This window comes from Emydura macquarii, unplaced genomic scaffold (assembly GCF_026122565.2).
Source record: "Emydura macquarii macquarii isolate MOO-44397 ecotype Brisbane River unplaced genomic scaffold, CSIRO-AGI_Emac_v2 contig_587, whole genome shotgun sequence".
Lineage (NCBI taxonomy): Eukaryota > Metazoa > Chordata > Testudines > Chelidae > Emydura > Emydura macquarii.
In genome coordinates this window covers 8,354,558-8,373,327 of record NW_027130724.1, presented here as the reverse complement: position 1 = coordinate 8,373,327, position 18,770 = coordinate 8,354,558, and the positions used below count along the sequence as shown (strand labels likewise).

At 41.3% G+C, this 18,770-nt stretch overlaps 1 protein-coding gene and 1 long non-coding RNA gene across 2 annotated transcripts in view; both read left to right on the top strand.

Annotated features, from left to right (window-relative positions):
* Window positions 1-18,770, top strand: part of OSBPL5 (oxysterol binding protein like 5) — a 204,165-nt gene that overhangs the window by 8,387 nt on the left and 177,008 nt on the right. The gene's annotated exons all lie outside the window — the stretch shown is intronic.
* Window positions 8,770-9,580, top strand: LOC137147985 (uncharacterized). Its single transcript, XR_010918409.1, has 2 exons — window positions 8,770-9,258; window positions 9,351-9,580. It is a non-coding gene; the product is annotated as an uncharacterized lncRNA (long non-coding RNA).

The following is an 18,770-nucleotide window of genomic DNA, read 5'->3' as shown; positions in this document are numbered from 1 at the left end:
GATGAATCTCTCAGCTTTCTCCTGCCACATTGCTTTAAAAGGAAACCACACACTGTATTGTAGTCTATCTGTTGCTGATATTAAGAACCCCTTTTCCTCTCCTTCACTCTGGGGAAAAAAAGTTTGGATAAAGGAGTTCCTCTGATTCTAACACCTTTTTCTTTTATATGTGGGTCAAAGACAATTCAGCTTCTAACAACATCAGCTTTTTAAAAATTTCTCATAAAGGGTGAAATCCTTACTTGGATTAAGAAGGTTTTCTTGAAATCCTGAATTCATCTCATTCTGGTTGGAGCATTATCAGCCTAGGCTGATACTTTGAGCAGCATTCCAAACAGATTTCTACTATTGTCAGTCCAGAGAGGGACATAGGTTTTTGGGGTAGGGAAAGCACAACATTTGTGTTTGTGATTCTGTTTATAATGGGCCAGTTTTCCTGCCTGGTGTAAACCCAGTTAGCTTGGCCCAGTGTATCTGTTTTATATTATTTGTAATGCCATGCATGATGGAGGAGAGACAGAATTTGATTGGAATGAATATTAAAAGGCAGTTGTTTATTTGGGCTTGCTGGACACAGAGCTTATATCTACACTGTGATAAAAACTCACATCATTGAGTCTCAGAGCCCAGGTCAGCTGATTCAGGCTTGTGGGGCTATGAAATAGCAGTATAGACGTTCAGGTTTGGGCGGGTGCCTGGGCTCTGAGACCCTCCTCCCTTGCAGAGTTTTGCTCAGGCTTCAGCCTGAACCCAAATGTCTACACTGCTGTTTTTAGCCCTGCAGCCTGAGCCTACAAGCCTGAGTCAGTTGATCCAGGCTCTGAGACTTGGTGCTGTGGGCTTTTCTTTACAGTGTAGACATGTTCAGATAGACCTTGTAGTTCTTTCTGGTTCTCTAGCTCCTAGATGAAGGAAACACATCCCCTGCTGCCTAATATCACCATACACTGTCTCCCTAATTCCTGGCCTGGATTAAGAAGTCATGGAAAGGACGGTTGACTACACTATTATCATCATTTATCATTTATTTATATAGGAGCCCCAGCTGTGAACCACAACCGCTGTGCTAGGTGCTGTACAGACCCAGAACAAAAACTGCATCATCCACCTAATACAATTTACTCTGAATTAATATTCAAGTTTTGGCTTTAACCCAAGAGTGGAAATGGATGATTAATGAGAAAACAATCAGTGTAGATGTAGTGGGACTGTTCTTCTGAGTGGTGAGCTATGCTGGGACTTGAAGAGGCTCTTGCTATGATGAAACTTTCAGACATCGGAGAGGCAGTGTGGTGGTGGATAGGAAATTAGGGATCTGTTCCTGGCTCTGTCCCTGAGCAGGTGTGTGGTTTTGGGCATGTCACTTCAGCTTCCCATGTCTCTGTTTCTCCTCCCAGACTTTGTCTGTCTTGTCTAATTCAATGTAAGTTATTTGTGGCTGGGACTGTCTCTTACTGTGTGCCTGCACAACGCCTAGAACAATGGGCCTGCAGTCTCAGTTGAGGCCTTTAGGTACTTCTGTAATACATATTAATAAAAGTAATCTAGTAATGTTAGCCAAATACCGAATAATGACTATAGAGCAGGTCAGAGCACAGATTGTGCAACTGTTCCAATTTTGCCCTTTCTCTGACCAGGCACATCTTCATGAGGCAGTATAAAGTAGGTACAGACTAGTATAAAGTAGGTATAGACTAGATGAGAAGCAGTTGCTCAACGCTGTAAGTACAACAAACGGATGGTGTGACTCAGAAGCAATTTAACCGAAATAATTCCCGCCATGCTTGAAATTTCTCTTCCCAGAAATGCACATTACGTTGTTTTCTGCTATAAAGCTGTCGTCAAGTGATTTCATTGTGTTAACATGCATCTTGTTGTTTTTTACAAGATGCATGGTTAATAGAGAGTGGCTGCTAATTACTGGTAACGTTCTCTCAACTGTTGAACAATGGTAGCAATAAGGATATTTCCTCTTTAATAGTTTATTCCTAATGGTAGGAATCACCGTACTGTGTCAAAAATTTTACTGCCAATAGCAGTTCAAATATTACAAGACAATGTTTTATTTATTTATGAAAACACCAATTTATCACCATGTATCAGAGGTGTCACCTGGATAGCAGCTTGCAGACAAATTATCACTTTTTCTCCTAGTGCTGTAAAGTTAGTTGCCTTAAAGAGGGGCTGGGTTTCTGGTGAAGTTCTCATTTAGAGATTTTCACAGCCTTCTGTGGTCCAGAAACCAACTACCATGGAGTCCGGTCTTACAAATCCTACTCACATGGAATGTCTCATAGACTTTAATGGGCCTTCTTCCCTAAGAAGGGATTACATATGTGAGGAAAGGTTTGCAGACCTTTGAGCCCTTAAAGTTTAATATCATGCAGGTAATTGTCATACAAACGTACTACATGTATCTATCCCCCTCTTGGCTTCTGTATTTCACTGAATGATACTATGGGTAAAACCCTGGGAATTTTGCCATTAATTTCAGTGGAGCTGGGATTTTACTTTAAGGAAAACCACATTAACACCACATCATTAGCCAGAAATTACTCATACTGCAAATATGCACATGCAATTATTCTCATTTTTATTTGTAGCCAAAATTGAATCCTTTCTTCATATAAAAGGGAAAACTTAACTGAGGTCAACGTGACCAAATGCAAGTGAGATGAAAATTGGCTTCCAACGGCAGTCTCGGTGCTGGAACTGAAGCTTTCTAGTTATATGAGGAGAACATTGCGCTGCTATTCTGTAGTTCTCTTGGACATGTAACATTAAATTCAGAAATAGAATTTAAACAGCCTCCATGCTAACATCTGAGTTTTCTACTCGCTGAATGGAAGAAAGGTCACCCTATTAAATACGGAGGTCCATTTTCAAGTGACAGGGTTTCAGAAAGGTATAGTAGCAGCTCTGGAAAGCAAGGAGTTTTCTTTTCTAAACGTTTTTAATTTGTCATAATTATATTAAGTACTAAATTGAGAGGGCCTTTTCCAGTTAAGATGAGGGTAATGAATAGTTGTGCTGTATTACTGTAGCCAAGGCTGGAAAAGGAAGAAGAACACTGTGCTTTTCTCCAGCTGTGAAAGCATATTTGGACCAGTGTGGATTTAATAATTTAGTTTCCCCATCAATAAACTGCGACACTGATTCCCAAAGGATATCACACAGCTTTTGCTTTTAAAATTTTGTGCTTTGCCCTAGGGATGTGGCAGTTTTTAAAGGAAAGTCACCAGGCACTCAAAGCAAAAGAGGCCATGGAAATAGATCTAAAGAGCTAGATTATACCTTTAAGCACAGCCCAAAAGCAGGGGTGCTGCCTATGCAGTGTTGCCCTAGGAATAGCTTCAGGAGGCACTTTGCCTCAGAGATGCATCTCTGAGGGTCAGTTCCCTCTCTGATTTCCCTTTGCTCCTGGGGAAGCTGTACTTTTGCTGTTGTAAATTACACCACCTTGACCCCCTTTTCGAGCATAGCTGGTGGTATAGCCATGGCTCCACTCATTTCTCCCCTGTGCTCAACCATCTGCTTTTTCTGGGAAAACAAGCAGGCACTGCACGCCTGTGTACCCCTCTATATTTGTACCCCAGATCCAGGTAACTTGTAAAGAGATGTAAAGGAAGTAAGAACCCCACCTGTTCTTTATTCCATTGTGTGGATGCATAATCCAAATCACAATTTAGACCACAAATAAATTTTTAAAAATTCACATCCCAAATAAACTTTCTTATTTCATGTTTAGTATAAATGGTAGGAACTGAGTTCTAGGTTTTCCATGTAGGAGCTGCTGTGAATGCAACCCAGTTCTTCTTGTTGCTAAAAATGATTACTTTGGGGAGAAATTTCATTCAACCTTTTTGAGCTTAAGTAGTCACTGGAAGCCCCTGGACTGCTCCTCTGTCTAACAACCTTCAATACTTCTAGTGTGTGGATCACCCCGGTATCTAGTCTCTGCGTCATTACAACGTTCTCCTTGCTTACTTGTTACTTGGCCTCTCTGCTGAGACTGCCATTAAGTTCATCCATGGTGATTTTTATGATATGGACACTAGTTTTCTAGGAATCATACTCAGGCCACTCCCTTATTTCACATAGACTACCACCAGCCCACGTGAATGTAACTGTCATCACTTATCCAGAGTGGATCTGAACCAGTTACCTAGAGGTGAAAGGCTCAGTAGCTCATTAATAATCTGCTGAGCATTCCAGTTCCCAGCCTTAAATTACCTGGACTGAAGTATTTGTGTGGAAGATTTATACTCATATTCTTGTCTATGATACTTCTGGTATCTGCATCTAGATCAGTTGGAAATATCCCAAGAATAGTTTTCCATACACTATTTTGGTAGATTTGGTCCCAGATGGATTTGGGAGAGAAGAGGGAAGAAGGATGATCCTGTGGTTAAGCCAGCAACCTTAGATTCAGAAGATCTGTATTCAGTTCCTGGCTCTGCCACGGCTTCCTCTGTCACCTTGGGCAAATCACTTTTTCTTTCTGTGTCTCAGTTCCCCATTTCTAAAAATTATAAAGCATGGATGTTGTGAGGGTAAATCCATAAATATCTGGGAGATGCTCAGATTCTGTGGTAGTGGGAAGGTGGGGTCATCTATAAACCTAAATTAGATTAGAGGTATTTGCAATTTAAAACTAATGAAGAAAAACAAGTTATTGATATGTTTTGTTGTGGTGTTGACTTTCAGTGGTTTGTTGTTTGGACGGAATGAAAGCTCAGATCTCCTTTTGCTGCAGCTGATTCATCTATCGTTAGTCTGCTCAACATATTCAGATCACAAATACTTTGTTTTCTCTCTCTAAAGCTAGTGAAAAAATCTTCAGACACATAAATTCTTCAAATGATGCCCTTCTTAGTCATATTCTTGTCTTTCTTTTAACCTGGTGAGCAAAAACTAAATGGAGAATACATTTAAACTAGCTTTTATATTTATAACGTTTCTTAAATGAGTTGAGGTGTAATTTATAAATATATCTGGTGCCCTCAGGAAACCTATATTCGTATTGCAGAGTGGTTCCTGGGCAATTCTAGTGCTGTCTGTAGGCCTGTGGCTGAGTGATTCTATCCTGGGTAATCTACAGATGAGATACTCAATATTGTAAATAACAGCACCATTTATTATAACTTATTGCAATGCATAATAGCAAATGAAATAATTAAAAAGTGAAAAAGCTGTTTTTCTTTGGCATAATTTTTAAATGGACTGATTCAACAGAGATGGTGGTGAATACGTGCATACAATACAAATAAATACCGCCATTTCAGAAGTACTGCCTCATCATCCCTGAGTGCTGTATCATTGCTTTTGCAATGAGTTCTATGCGCTGCTTAATTATGCCTGAGAATGGCATTCCTGAGCTTAGGACTGTACTCTATTTATATGCTTTCCCTATCAATGAATGAGAACAAATAAAAAGACTAGAATACCCATAATTGGACCCATGTTTCTGAAAAAGAATGTAATATCATAGCTTTTAAAACCAGAAGAGTTTTGTTTATCTTGTTTGACTGCTTGTATAACACAGGCCGTTGAATTTCACCCAGCACATCCTGCATCAAACTCAATAACTTGTGGTTGAACTAAAGCCTCTATTTTAGAAACACATCTGAACTTAATGTAAAGTCTTCAAGTGATGGTGGATTTGCCACGTCTCATGGTAATCTGTTCCAGTGGTTAATTATCCTCTCTATTAAAAATGTACATCTTATTCCAGTTTGGCTTTTTCTAGCTTCAATTTTCAGCCATGGGATATTTGACTGCTAGTTTAAAGAGCCCACTACTATCTGACAACTTCTCCCTGTGTATGTACTTATAGACCATGATCAAGTTGCCTGTTAACCTTCTATTCGGTATGCTAAATAGGTTGAACTCCTTAAGTATTTCATTGTAAAGCATTGTCCAGATCTTGAATTATTCCTGTAGCTTTTCTCTGCATCCTCTTTTAAATGGTGAACATCAGAACTGGACACAATATTTTGGTAACGGTCTTGTCAGTGCCACGTATAGAGGTAATATCTCTTTATTCCTGCTCAGACTTCTCCCATTTATGCATCCGAGAAGTACGTTAGTCTTTTTTATCCATGGTATCATAGTAGGTGCTCCTGTTCAGTTGTTTATCTACCATGAGCTGTGTCATGCTGGGTAGATGGGGCGGGAGAGCATTTGTTATATTGTTTGACATCAATATGTCAAAATCATATTAATTCATGTGAGAGATACCATGTCAGGTACTGTTGGAAAGGTTATAATATGCTAAGTCAAATGATAATACTTACGTTCAGGTGTAATATGTGAGATGGAAGTTATAGATATATTTGAGGTATCTGTATTTCAAATTGTGCTGCCTGGGCAATACCCCAGATAGGATGACGGCAGGACGATAGCCTGCTTAATGGCCCATTAAGACAGTCACGGATGCAAGGGGCCCAGGAAAAAACTAAAGGTATACCTGAAGAGTTACCAGGATTGGCCCGTGTGACCCTGGACTCCATTTTAGTTCCTGTAAGTTTCCACAGGCCGCATGGCCAGGGACAGAGGGTATATAAGGCCAAGGCACAGAGACCATTTTGTCTTTGTTCCTGTTCAGTTACTGACATATACCTACCTCTGGATCAATTCACTCTGGATCAATTAATTTGCTTTGACCCTTTAATATTTCTCTTATGGTTTATTTCTTTCTTTTTACAATAAACCTTTAGTTTTAGTTACAAAAGGATTGGCTGGCAGCGTGATATTTTAGGTAAGATCCAAACTTATATTGAACTGGTACTGTGGCTGACCCCTTGGGGTCAGAGGCAACCTTTTTAGTAAAAAGCATAGAGTTTAAATAACTGGTCTCTTTACTGGACCCAGTGCTGATTTGGGAGCCAGAAGCTGAAATGCAGTAGAGGGGGCCGTGTGTATTTGTACACTGGCTTCTGTGGGGACTCAGAAGCACAGTTTGTGGCTGGTTGGGAAGTCTGGCTTCAGTGCCACCCACCAGTGCTGGGAGAATCTGCTCCCTTTTTACAGCCTGCCCTGACCTTGGCATTTTCAGTTGGCTACCCTGGGCACAGGACAGGTCACAAGCTGTAAATCGGAGCCTTTGCAGAAGACTGAGGTACCTCCCTCGGAAAGGGATAGGCAGTTGGTTTTGTTCTGAGGCAATACAAGTTTATTTTATTTTCTGTTTTCTCTTTCATTGATTGCTATTACAGCACTTGAATAATCTGCTAGCAGTCTGCAGGCAATAAAAAGATCAAGAAAAAAGTTCTTTCCTACCAATTGTGACATTCTAATATTCTGTTTTTAAACCAAACATGCATTGCTTGCAAGGAAGATGCAGCCATCCATAGCTTCTTTAAAAGACTGGTAATTGATTCAAATGAATGCAAATAAGGCTTGCAGCAGTTTTCATAAATAGCCTGTTTCTTATGTGCTGCAATGGTCTCTGCTGCTTGCATTTCTCCATAGTAGAAAGTAGGCAGCAGAAAGCAAGCGAAGAGTGACAACAATAACAAAGAAGTGAGGCAATGTTTCTGCTTGGAAAACAAGGCATTAAGGTAGCTTTAAAAATTGTTAGAATTAAATCTGTTCTCTGTAGTTTTCAGGTTGACATGAATTCATAATTTTCCATGCTGTCTTCCATTGTCCAGAAGGCTCCCTTTATTCCCAAACTACCATATTTCAATGGAATTAAAAGCTGCATCCCTATTTTTCTTTCCAAATATCCCTATCTACAGCTCTGAAATGTTGGCAGCTATGTAAGCCTAAATCTGAAACTACCATCAGGTTTTCCTCACAAATCCAAATGGTCTTTAATGATTCAGAAATTATGGCACTGGAGACAGGGTTATGGCTCAATTATAACACCAGCTATGCTGATAGAGTTGAACATGGTAGGAGATTAAATTGATGGAGATAATAATGTGTGTCATGTCCAAAAGGGCAGGACAAACAGCTGGGACTGTGAGATGTGCCTTATTTGGTAAAGGTGAGAGCAGTTCAGGTTTGGATTTCACAATTTTGGATTGTTTGTGACTGTTTTACACATTATTGAAGTGAGAGTTCTATTTTTCTACACACAAAAAAGCAGAGCTACATTTCTGTCAGAATGCCTTTTATTTTATGTTAAGGGGAAAGGACAAAAGTGAAATCTTTGTGAAGGAGCAGTCAGCTCAATAACACGCTGCCTCACAAAATGGCAGCTGCCTCAGCCACCAGGACATTCCTAGGCCTTTAGAGGCACAGTACACAGAAAACAAAATGACAACAATTACAAAGCTACATACACCACAAGGGCCAGGGGAAAACCAGGAGAAGTGCATGTGGTACATGGTTCCAAACAATCCCTCAAAATGCAGCTGAGCAGAAGCTCTTTCCAAAGGGGGGAAACAGCATACATAATCCCTAGATAAATGTGTCATTTTCCCCTAGAGATTGCTTAGCCTTGAAAGATGTTATTGAGTGTAAATTCAATGGGGAGAATCTCCACATTTAGCAGTCAAGGATTTCGTGTCCCTATTAATTGGTGTCGGAGGCAAGCCAGGTCTACTCAAAATGGATTGCTTTCAAAATGTGCCAGTTTGCTATTTCAATGACTTTATCCAAAGCACTCCTGGGTAGCTCAGTGGGTATTATTTTTTTCAGTGGTATCATCATGTGTGCTGGGGATCTGCACCTGTCAGTTCTGGCAGTGGTTGTTGGATTATAAAACACTGAAATATACTATAGTTAGAATGATCCACCATCTGTGTCAGGCTTGAAAAAGCAGTTCCAGTCTCTTGGCATCCCTGGGGGACTAGGATTCACATTCAGGGCTGCTTCACCAGTCCTTCATATCTAAATGGTTTAAAAATCCATCCTACTGATTCAAAGAGAGAGAGTGTGATAGAGTGCTGGGCAGCAACCCCTTAGCTAGCCTTCTGTCATGCCAGCCCCAGTTGAGTGAGGTAAATTGGAGCTAGCTAGGGGCACCTGCACCTGATCTGTGAAGGGGAAACAGCTGTCTGCCTAATTAGCCAGGGGCTATATCCAGGCCCAGGTGAAAGCAGCAGAGGGAAGGGAGTAGAGGTGTTGTCTGTTTGTGGGCTGGCTGAAGTGTCTGCCAGTCAAACTGTGTTGTAAGAAGGTGGTAGGACTGCACACTGTCAATAAACTACACTGGACTGCTAAACCAGGGGGTCTCAGAATCCTTTGTGACCAAGAGGGTGGCTGAAGCAGAGGGGCAGTGGTGGAGAACCCTTACAGAGACAGAGTGTAAGTGAGCATGTCAGTTGTCATTGCGCAACAAAGACTTCATGGAAAATGTATAAAGGTTTGAAGTTAAAATGTCTGTGTTTTGTTTTTAGAGCATCCTGTTCTAAAGATAACTTGGTTTTAGAGGACCCAGATCAACCCTGCCTGGAGAAGGGGGTCTTGTGGAGACTGTCCCATATTGTTCTGTTCCCACTACCCCTATGATAAGATACTCCCTACAAAATATAGTTGATGTGCTACCAGAGAGCTTCAGTAGGCCAGGCCTACCTCATCTTCCCTAGCCCCAACTGCCCCCAGAAACGCAAATGTAGTATAATGAGTGGGACTAGTGAAAGAGGGTCTGATTTCAGGAGGACCTAGTCTGCAGTGACTGCTGAAGCTCAGGAATACAAGTTGGTGGGTGGGATGCTGTGGGATAAATGCAGGCCTCTCTGCATGTAACACTGGCTTCTAGGCATGCTCAATAAAGATCTCTTTCCTACAGTACTGCCTGCCTGCTGCTTCACGTATTGCTAATGAAACTCCAGGCTGTATTTTCTTTTCATGGGTACTTCTATGGGCCCAAAGTTTGTGCTAGGGAAGGGAACAAGCCACAGAACTACTTCTGTAGGGTCTGAGAAAATGGAGTACAGTGCTGCAGGGACCACCCCCCATTATTACTAGCATCCAATTTTCCCAACCCTCTGTGAGTTTTTCATTGTTTCTTAAGGTGCCTTTGCTGAATTGTAAACATTAAGGCATTTATCAGGCCCTGGACCCTACCTAAATGTAGTCTGAAAAAATATTTTTTCCTGGCATCTCTTATAAAAGTGCTCTCTTATCTGATACAATATTTAGATAGCCATGCAAACATCAGAGGCTGTTCTGACTGCCACAGTAAAGGAGTTGAGAGTAGTGCCAGGACATTTAATGTTTTTAATTATTTTCATTCAGACTTTTTTAGCTAATGGTGGATTTTTTTCCCCTCCTGTATGTTGATATCTCAGAGTTTAAGTGAGAAACTGCCATGGTCAGTGCCAGTTCTGGAAAACCCGCCAGTTAACACTGAATAAATTGTCGGTCCCTATTTTACTGGAAAAAGAGAGATTAATGAAACTTAAGGAATGTCTCAGTACCTCTGCTGTGCTATAACAAATCTGGATAAAAAGCATAGCTGCTGCTAACTAAGTGTCATGTTAACTTTGAGCAAATCACAGCCTCTTACGCTTTCCTCACAACTGTCTCCCTTTCTGTTGTCTCAAAACTTTGCAGTAGATATGTGTTACTGCCCACGGTTCAGAGCTGTTCTTCTTAGGAGACTCAGTTTAAGTGTGTGCAAAGGAAGTGGCAAAGTATCTTTGGCCCTCACTTATATGAAGCACATGCTTTACTTCTGTCTAATATGTTTAGGTAGTTAGGGGCTGATCCAGCTTCAATTGAAACTAATGGAGAATGCCTTGAATGCTTATCTTAGGTAGTGGAACTAGCGGTGCAGCACCCCCTGGCTAGTTGTGGTTTCCATTATATACGGGTTTACAGTTTGATGCAAGAGTTCTCAGCACCCCTACTATACACATTGTTCCAGCACCCCTGCTTAGTATACATTTGAACTCACATCTCGTTTCAGTTCTCTTCAGCCTTTCAATATTCAACCCAGAGCACCCTACAGCTGCAGATTTAAGTCTGTCTCAGTCAGCCCTAATGAGGTTTGGGAGCTGCAATGTCCTTGGACCTCAGGGGGAGAAATTTTGAGTGCAGCCTCTCCTGTCTGAAGGTGATGCAACAGCATGCTAGATTCCCATATCTCTCCATAACTGCATGGTTGGAAATACAGCATGTGCAGAACCTCCATATGAGCTTTGACTCAACCATTCCCCACCCCTAACTTGTCTCCTTTTCCTGTCATCTAGGGGGTAACAAGTCTTGCACAACACCATATGACATGCATAGTGGCCTCTGTTTTTCAGAGTAGCTTTGGGTGAGTTGGCCACTCAGGTATCTATTCAAAGAGCAGCCTGGCATATCTTAGTAGGGGTTCAGGCCCCAAATGGGAAGCACACTGAGTCAGAAACATCAGACAACTTAGCCAAGTTCCAACCATACTGAGTTCATTGACTCATTATTCTTGTTGAACATATTCAATTACAGTGGCTCCTATTTAACAATGGAAGAAGGCGAATGGGGAATGTGGGTATTATTAGTTCCCACTTATAGGGGATTCTTGATTTGTTTCATCCCCATTTCTAGAAAGCTTCTTCAAAGCACAGGGGACGAAACTGAGATGTACATTCAGGAAATAACCAAATTATTTTATTGTTTTTGGGGTTTTTTGCTATGGTAGACATTCATAAACGTAAAGGTCCAAATATTGCCTGTGACCCATCCATGCCTAGGGTAGCCACCTGAAAATGCCAAGGTCAGGGCAGGCTGCAGAAAGGAGAGCCAATTCTCCTAAAGTGGTGGCTAACACTGCAGTTAGATTCCCCCACCAGTTACAGACAGTGCTTCTGATTCCCCACACTGATTATCAAAAAGCTAAAACAAGAAGTTACACAGCCCCCTTATGGCAATTCAGCCTCTGGCTCTCAATCAGCAACTGGTCCAGTGAAGAGAGAAGTTATTTAAAACTCTATTCTCTTACCAAAAATGTTCTCCTGACCCCAAAGGGTCAGCCACATTACCAGACCAATATAAGTTTGAATCTTACCTGAAATACCACATTGCCAGCCAATCCTTTAGTAACTAAAACTAAAGGTTTATTATAAAAGGAAAGAAACAAATAAGAGAAATGTTAAATGGCCAAAGCAATCAGTTACATACAAATGACTTTAAAGTCCATATATATATCAGATTCTCAATAGAATTATGGAGCTTACAGACTTGTACAGTCCCTCTAGTGTACATCCAGTACCTGGATGGGTCTCAGTCCTTTGTTTTACAGCTTCAGTTGCAGATGAATTGATCCAGAGGTAGGAAGCGGGAATGAAGACAATATGGATGTGGTGCAGCTGCCTTTTATGTCCCTTTGCCATGTGGCTTGTCCCATCATGGCTACACAACACATGGCATGGAAAAGCCTCAGAGTCTGCTGTCTGTAGGGCATGTTCTAATGTCCTAGTGACTCGTAAGGTGTAGGTCTGGCTTCTTTCCCTGGGCTCATTGTACCTGTAAGTTCTCTTAATGGGCCATTAAGCAGGCTTAGAGCTGCTGCCATCCTTGTCTTGGGTGTCTCCCAGAAACACAGCACAAGATGAAATACCAATATAACATACATATTTAGAATTTATAATACAACACTGATACATACATATAAATGTGCTTATTAATCTTAGCGACTTATAACCTTTCCACCAGTACCTGGCATGGCATATCTCATACAAATTATTGTAATTTTGCAATATTGATATCAATAACATTATAAATGGTCATCCCTAATTCAGACAAAATCCCATTGCCCTCAGTTACACCTGTTACAGGAATGCTGTCTGCATATGTGTAAATAGTTAATCAATTAGGTGCCAGTAGATGAGTCTCAAGAATATGTAGCATTGTTTTTGGGTTATGTAGTTTGTACTGTGAATGGGTTTCTCTGGCTGCACTTTACATTACTCTTAACAACATCCATACAATTCTATTGACATCAGTGGGGAGAAATGAGTATAAATGAGGGCAGAATTGGCCACAAAACGTCAATACTGTCATCATCCAGTCTGAAGTAAGTCAACAGAATTAGGGCTTGTATAAATGCGGAAATGTACCAGCAGAACTGTATTGGTATAATTAAACTGCTGTAAGTCCCCATGTGGACACCCTTATTTTGGAACAAGAGTGCCTTTTTCCAGTGTTGCTTATGTTGCTTTGGAAGCAGCATAAACTAAACTGGAAAAAGGCACTTCTATTCAGAATTAGTGTCCACCGGGAGTTATACTATACAAAACTATAGCAGTATAATTATAGTCGTATAGTTCTGCCAGTAAATTTCTCTCTGTAGACAAACCCTTCCATATATAAGAGCATGGAGAACACTGAAATGTCAGTGGTCGGGCTGCAAACAATAGTCTAATCAGTTTTTTGTCTAAAAACACTTAGGTCTCCTAATTTGTACATCTTCACATCCTGTTTTAATACTTGCAACATTCCACCCCAGAAGTAGCTAATTTCAGTGGTGGGTGTATATGTAATTTGTTAGGTGCTTTTGAATTCTTCAGGATGTAAGAGGCTGTCTTACATATCTGTCTAAAATTATCGTGTGAATGACTGAGAGAGTTGAAATATCTCTGATTCAAATTATGTAATAAAGCTGATCTCTAGTAGGTAGCTTTAAACTGCAGGGCTGACCTGCATTCAGTGAGCAGAGCACAGAATACTGATCTTGGCACAGTGCCACAGAGGAGTTATTTCCACATGGATTAATTGTCATTGAACAATTCTTCCAATATAGTCGGCCCCCACCTATTTCTTCTTCTTTGTTCAAAAAGCACATGCTGTACAGTGGTGACTTCAGTTATTTCCACTACAGTCAGCAATAGTGTTACCCTGAGGGAATGCAGGTTAACGTGGCTGATTCTCACACTTTGCAAGCGGTATCATGATCTTTGGGGGATCTTAGTTTTAATTGACCTAGATGTCCTCCAGCAGCAGAGGAAGAGTGGCCTGTGTTCACAGTTATTGAGGATAATTCAAGGAAAGAGCCTGTCTCCATTTGTGCTTGACTTTCTGCCTATACAGTTGTGTCCCAAGATAGCAATGAAGAGTAGAATCTTCTTGGGCAGTGGGGCTGGAAGTCCAGGGATGTCTGGGGTGCTACCGCACCCCCTGGCTTGAAGTAGCAATAACAAACACCAAATACATGGTTTCCACCACTAGCACCCCCACTATAAAAACTGTTCCAGCATTCCTGTTCTTGGGTATTGTATCTTCTTGAGGTGTGCGTATAAATCCTTTTACCTTTAATGGGATATAAGCGGGGATATAGACTCTGTGCTACAGAACATACTAAGCATCACAAGGATTAATTATTATTATTTGTTCATAGTGCCTAGAGGTTCCAAACGCAGCCCCCATTTTGCTAGGCACTTGTACACACATCTAATGAAAAGATAGTCGCTGCTCCAGAGTGCTTACTGATGGCACAGAAAACTTTTCTGTGTCACCCCTGCGATGGGTTCTCTGCCCACAGTCCTTCATGCAGCCCTTAAGTGGGGCAAAAGTGTTGTCATGACCTTTCAGAAATGAAATGAACAGCTTGCAATCCACAATCAATGGAAGTCTAATGTGAGAGACCCCTCTAAAACCTTCAAAGATTATCTGTTGTAACAGGAAGCAGAGTTGGTAATAGTTATTTAATTTTTTTTTAAATCTCATTTTTAACCCAATCTCTTGATTTTTTTTAATCCTTGCAGTTGGCGATATTGTCCTAAACAATTAAAGCTAGACTTAACAAATAAATGAACAAAGTACATTTCATCATGCAGTGTTGCAGCTGTTTTAATTGTGTTTGTTTACAGACTCATTGATTTGCAAGATCTAGTCATGTGATCTCTGTCTTCCAGACATTAATGTGAATTAGTAAGGATCCCTTGTGTTGCTTTTGAGTTGGAGGAGGGTAGAGAGAAAAGGAGGAAGCCTCTGAAAATCAGACAATTTTTTGTGTGTTTTTCTGTGCTAGGATTTTCAAAGGGGTCTAAGGGAGTTAGGCACTCCCAGTGAATGTCAGTGGGATTTGTGTCCCTGATTTAGGCTCTCCTGAAAAATCCCAGTCCTGCTCAATTAATAGGCAGTGTCTGAATAGACTTAAATCCTTTTTTGGAGGAGGGGAGAGAAAATACAGATTCTTTAGCACGCTCTTAATTGTAATTCAAAGTGAAGCATGTGCTTAAATGCTTTGCTGAATCAGGGCTATAAGATCCGGCTGACAGCTTGCATACCAATTTTGGTAATAGTGAAGGCGCAGTCCATAGCTAAATTGTTGGCCAATTGTGACCATTTTGACTACTCAGACTGTTTTGTAATGTGTGCTGGTTTGTACTCATATGGTGTCACCAATCCCACCCAGCCCCATTTGTCTGTTCATCCGGCTGTTGCCTTTTAGCATCCACTACTAGTCCACTGTGAGCTTTTTTGGGATCAGCTTATACAGCGTCTAACACAGTGGGGCCCTGATCGGTGATAAGGACTTCTAGGCACAACTGCAATATAGAGTAATAATAATAACTGCATGAATTATTGATCATTCTTGTCCAGGCAGGCCAAAGGGATAGATCAGGGTGGGGAATGTACTCAAAAAGCAATGAGTTGCTGTGCATTTGGTGATAGCCGGAATAAGCCATAAGCATTTTCATTCTCTGTATGATTGTACTATCGCTACTTTCCTTGATTCACGTGCTGATAAAGTATTTGCTGTGTGTTTTGGGCTGTACTATTTTATTCAGGGAATGGGCAATTTCTGCTGTTTGTATTTCATGAGCCTTTCACAGATATCCTTCTCTGCTTCGGGAAAAGTATGTTTATTTGTCAAATACCTTGGTACTATCCCGTGCTGTGATTATTTGCTTTGACACAGCAGATCTGTGGCGCGTGGGAAGGTTCTCTAGGTTTTATTGGTGGCAGCATTGAAAAAGGAAGGTGTGTAAATTATCACTGCCTAGAGGCAGCAGTCATTTACGCTGCTTAGAGTTGGGTAGGTTTTATATGTCCAAATTTATAGCTTCTTATAAATATACCATATCGTTTTTCCCAGCATTCCCTGGGCTGAGGAAAGAGACTCTCAAGTTCACACCCAAGCCGAGCTCACCCACGTACTGGAGCAACTTAGTGCTGGCTGCAACAGTGAAACTTTAAAAAATCTTTTAGTCTCCCCTTCCTTTGTGCTGTGCAACTTCTCCTCTGACAGGCACCTGTGGTGTGGTAGGAGGTGTCTGTAATTCAGGGCCAGATTGTCAGCTGCATTGAGTTTCCCCAGGGGGCAGCAGATAGGAGAGAAGACTCCAGTTAGAGTCTGCCCGATTCTCTGTCTGGTCCTGTTACAGAACTTAGGTAGCCAGAGAGGGAGAGGAGTTATTTAAGTTCAGCACCAATGTGGACCCAAGAATAAATGGATATAAACTGGCCGTCAGGAAGTTTACAAGTAGACTAGAAATTAGACAAAGGTTTCTAACTATCAGAGGAGTGAAGTTCTGGAACAGCCTTCCAAGGGGAGCAGTGGGGGCAAGAAACCTAGCTGGCTTCAAGACTGATCTTGATAAGTTTATGGAAGGAATGGTATGATGGGACAGCCTAATTTGGAATTGACTGATCTTAGATTACTAGCGGTAAATATGCCCAATGGCCTGTGAAGGGATGTTAGATGGGGTGGGTTCTGAGTTACTACAGAGAATTCTTTCTGGGTGTCTGGCTGGTGAGTTTTGCCCCCATGGTCAGGGTTTAACTGATCGCCATATTTGGGTTTGGGAAGGAATTTTCCCCCAGGGCAGATTGGCATAGGCCCTGGGCGGTTTTCGCCTTCCTCTGTAGCCTGGGACACGGCTCACTTGCTGGTGGATTCTCTGTACCTTGAAGTCTTTAAATCATTATTTGAGGACTTCAATAACTCAGTCTTAGGTTAGGGGTCTATTACAGGAGTGGGTGGGTGAAGTTCTGTGGCCTGCAATCTGCAGGAGGTCAGACTAGATGATCATAATGGTCCCTCTGACCTTATAGTCTATGAATTTGCTTTAATCTGTGCCAGCTGGCGTTGATTCCCAAGGGACTGTCCAGTAGGTGAGAAAAGGGCTCTGGCTGCATTTCTTCCTCACAAGTGACATGCCTGTCCTCACCCACAATATATTCCTGCACCTGCAGCTGTAAAGGAAGGTGGCATAGGCTATATTGTCTGCGTACCTGCTGGGGGAGATTCCACTAAGGGACATAGGAACAGATTCCATCCCTTCAGCAGTACAAAGGGGACACAGCAAAGTAGAGTGTATGGCCCTCTACTTCTAAATCTCTGATAGTATAGAGATGGGACTGAACTCTGGCATTTCATAACGCAGCAGTTAGAACACATGAATGCATGCACGCACACATACACACACCAGGTGATATAGCGCTCCATGGGGATATACAGTTGATGTTGTAGGAAAATAAGTATTAAAGAAGAACATTACTCATAACCCCAAAAGAGTATTTGGGGCCAGAGCCTCAGTTGACTTAAGCCTGGGTAAGTCTATCATTTCAATGGAGCTGTGTTGATTTATACCACCTGAGGCTGTTGCTGAGTATGCCACCACACCTTTCCTTTATGGAGAACAGTCAAGTTCAGAAAGACGACTTGCTTTATTTGTCCACGTTTTCCCACTTACAAGTAGAACTGACTCAGCACTTGTAATATTGGAGGCTGAGCTGCATTCATAATACAATTCTTTTCCTAGTAAGTTGTAATTTGGGGGATCTGGCTCATCCATATGAATTACTCTACCATGCAGAACAAGGTCATTCTGCTCTATATCTCTGCCTTCTTTCTGTATAACCAGACACCATGTCCCCCTGGCATTTTGTTCAATGCCTGTGAAATCATTTTCAGTTCACTTCATATTTAGGTTACATGTTTCCCCTGTTGTTGGTGCGTAGGGTATATAGAAAAATCAATGCTCTGTTTTGTGCTCTAAAAATGCTGTAAATTATGTTTTCATTGTTGATTGCATATTGTGGAAAATAATGTCATACTCTGCTATTCTATAGCATATGTGATGGCTGGAGGCCCTTAAACCTCAGAGTCCCTATTCTCTCACAAAGTGGTTCTGGTTGTATTCAGTCCGACACATTTTCATATGTATCAGCATTGTAATATTCAGCAGAGAATATAAATACTATGGTATTTATCTGTGATATAGTACCATATATATTGTATTTGGTAATGCAGTTGGATATATAAAAGCATGTGTATGTATGTAGAGACATACAGTACTAACTTGAAAAAGAATGTTCAGTCTTGAACTTTCAGTTTATTCCTACCTTGTTGACTTCATGGAGTTCCACACTGGGCCATAGATCGGTTCTCATTTATTAACTTACAGGAATGGAGCCTAAGGGCTGGTCTACACTGGAAACTTGTATCGGCATAGCTACGTTTCTCAGGAGTGTGAAAAATCCACACCCCTGAGAGATGAAGCTATGTCAGCTTAACTCCCGATGTAGACAGTACTAGGTTGATGAGAAAATTCTTCCACTGACCTACCTGCCATCTCTCGGGGACATGGATTAACTATAGCAATGGGATAACTCATCCTGTTGTAGTGAGTGTCTACACTGAAGCACTGCAGTGGTGCAGCTGCGCCGCTGAAGTGTTTCAAGTGTAGACATAGTCTAAGTATTTGTAAAATGCTGTGGGCTAGATCGCCCCGCCCCTCGGAAAACCTACAGAAGGAGATATGAGAGGGAAACTTTTGCCCCATAGATCAATTGCTATGTAGATTAGGGTTTGTCTTTCCCAAAGAACAGGTTGGGTATTTAGTCCCAAGAACACAGGAATGAAAGTCTTCTGGAGCCTAAAGTCA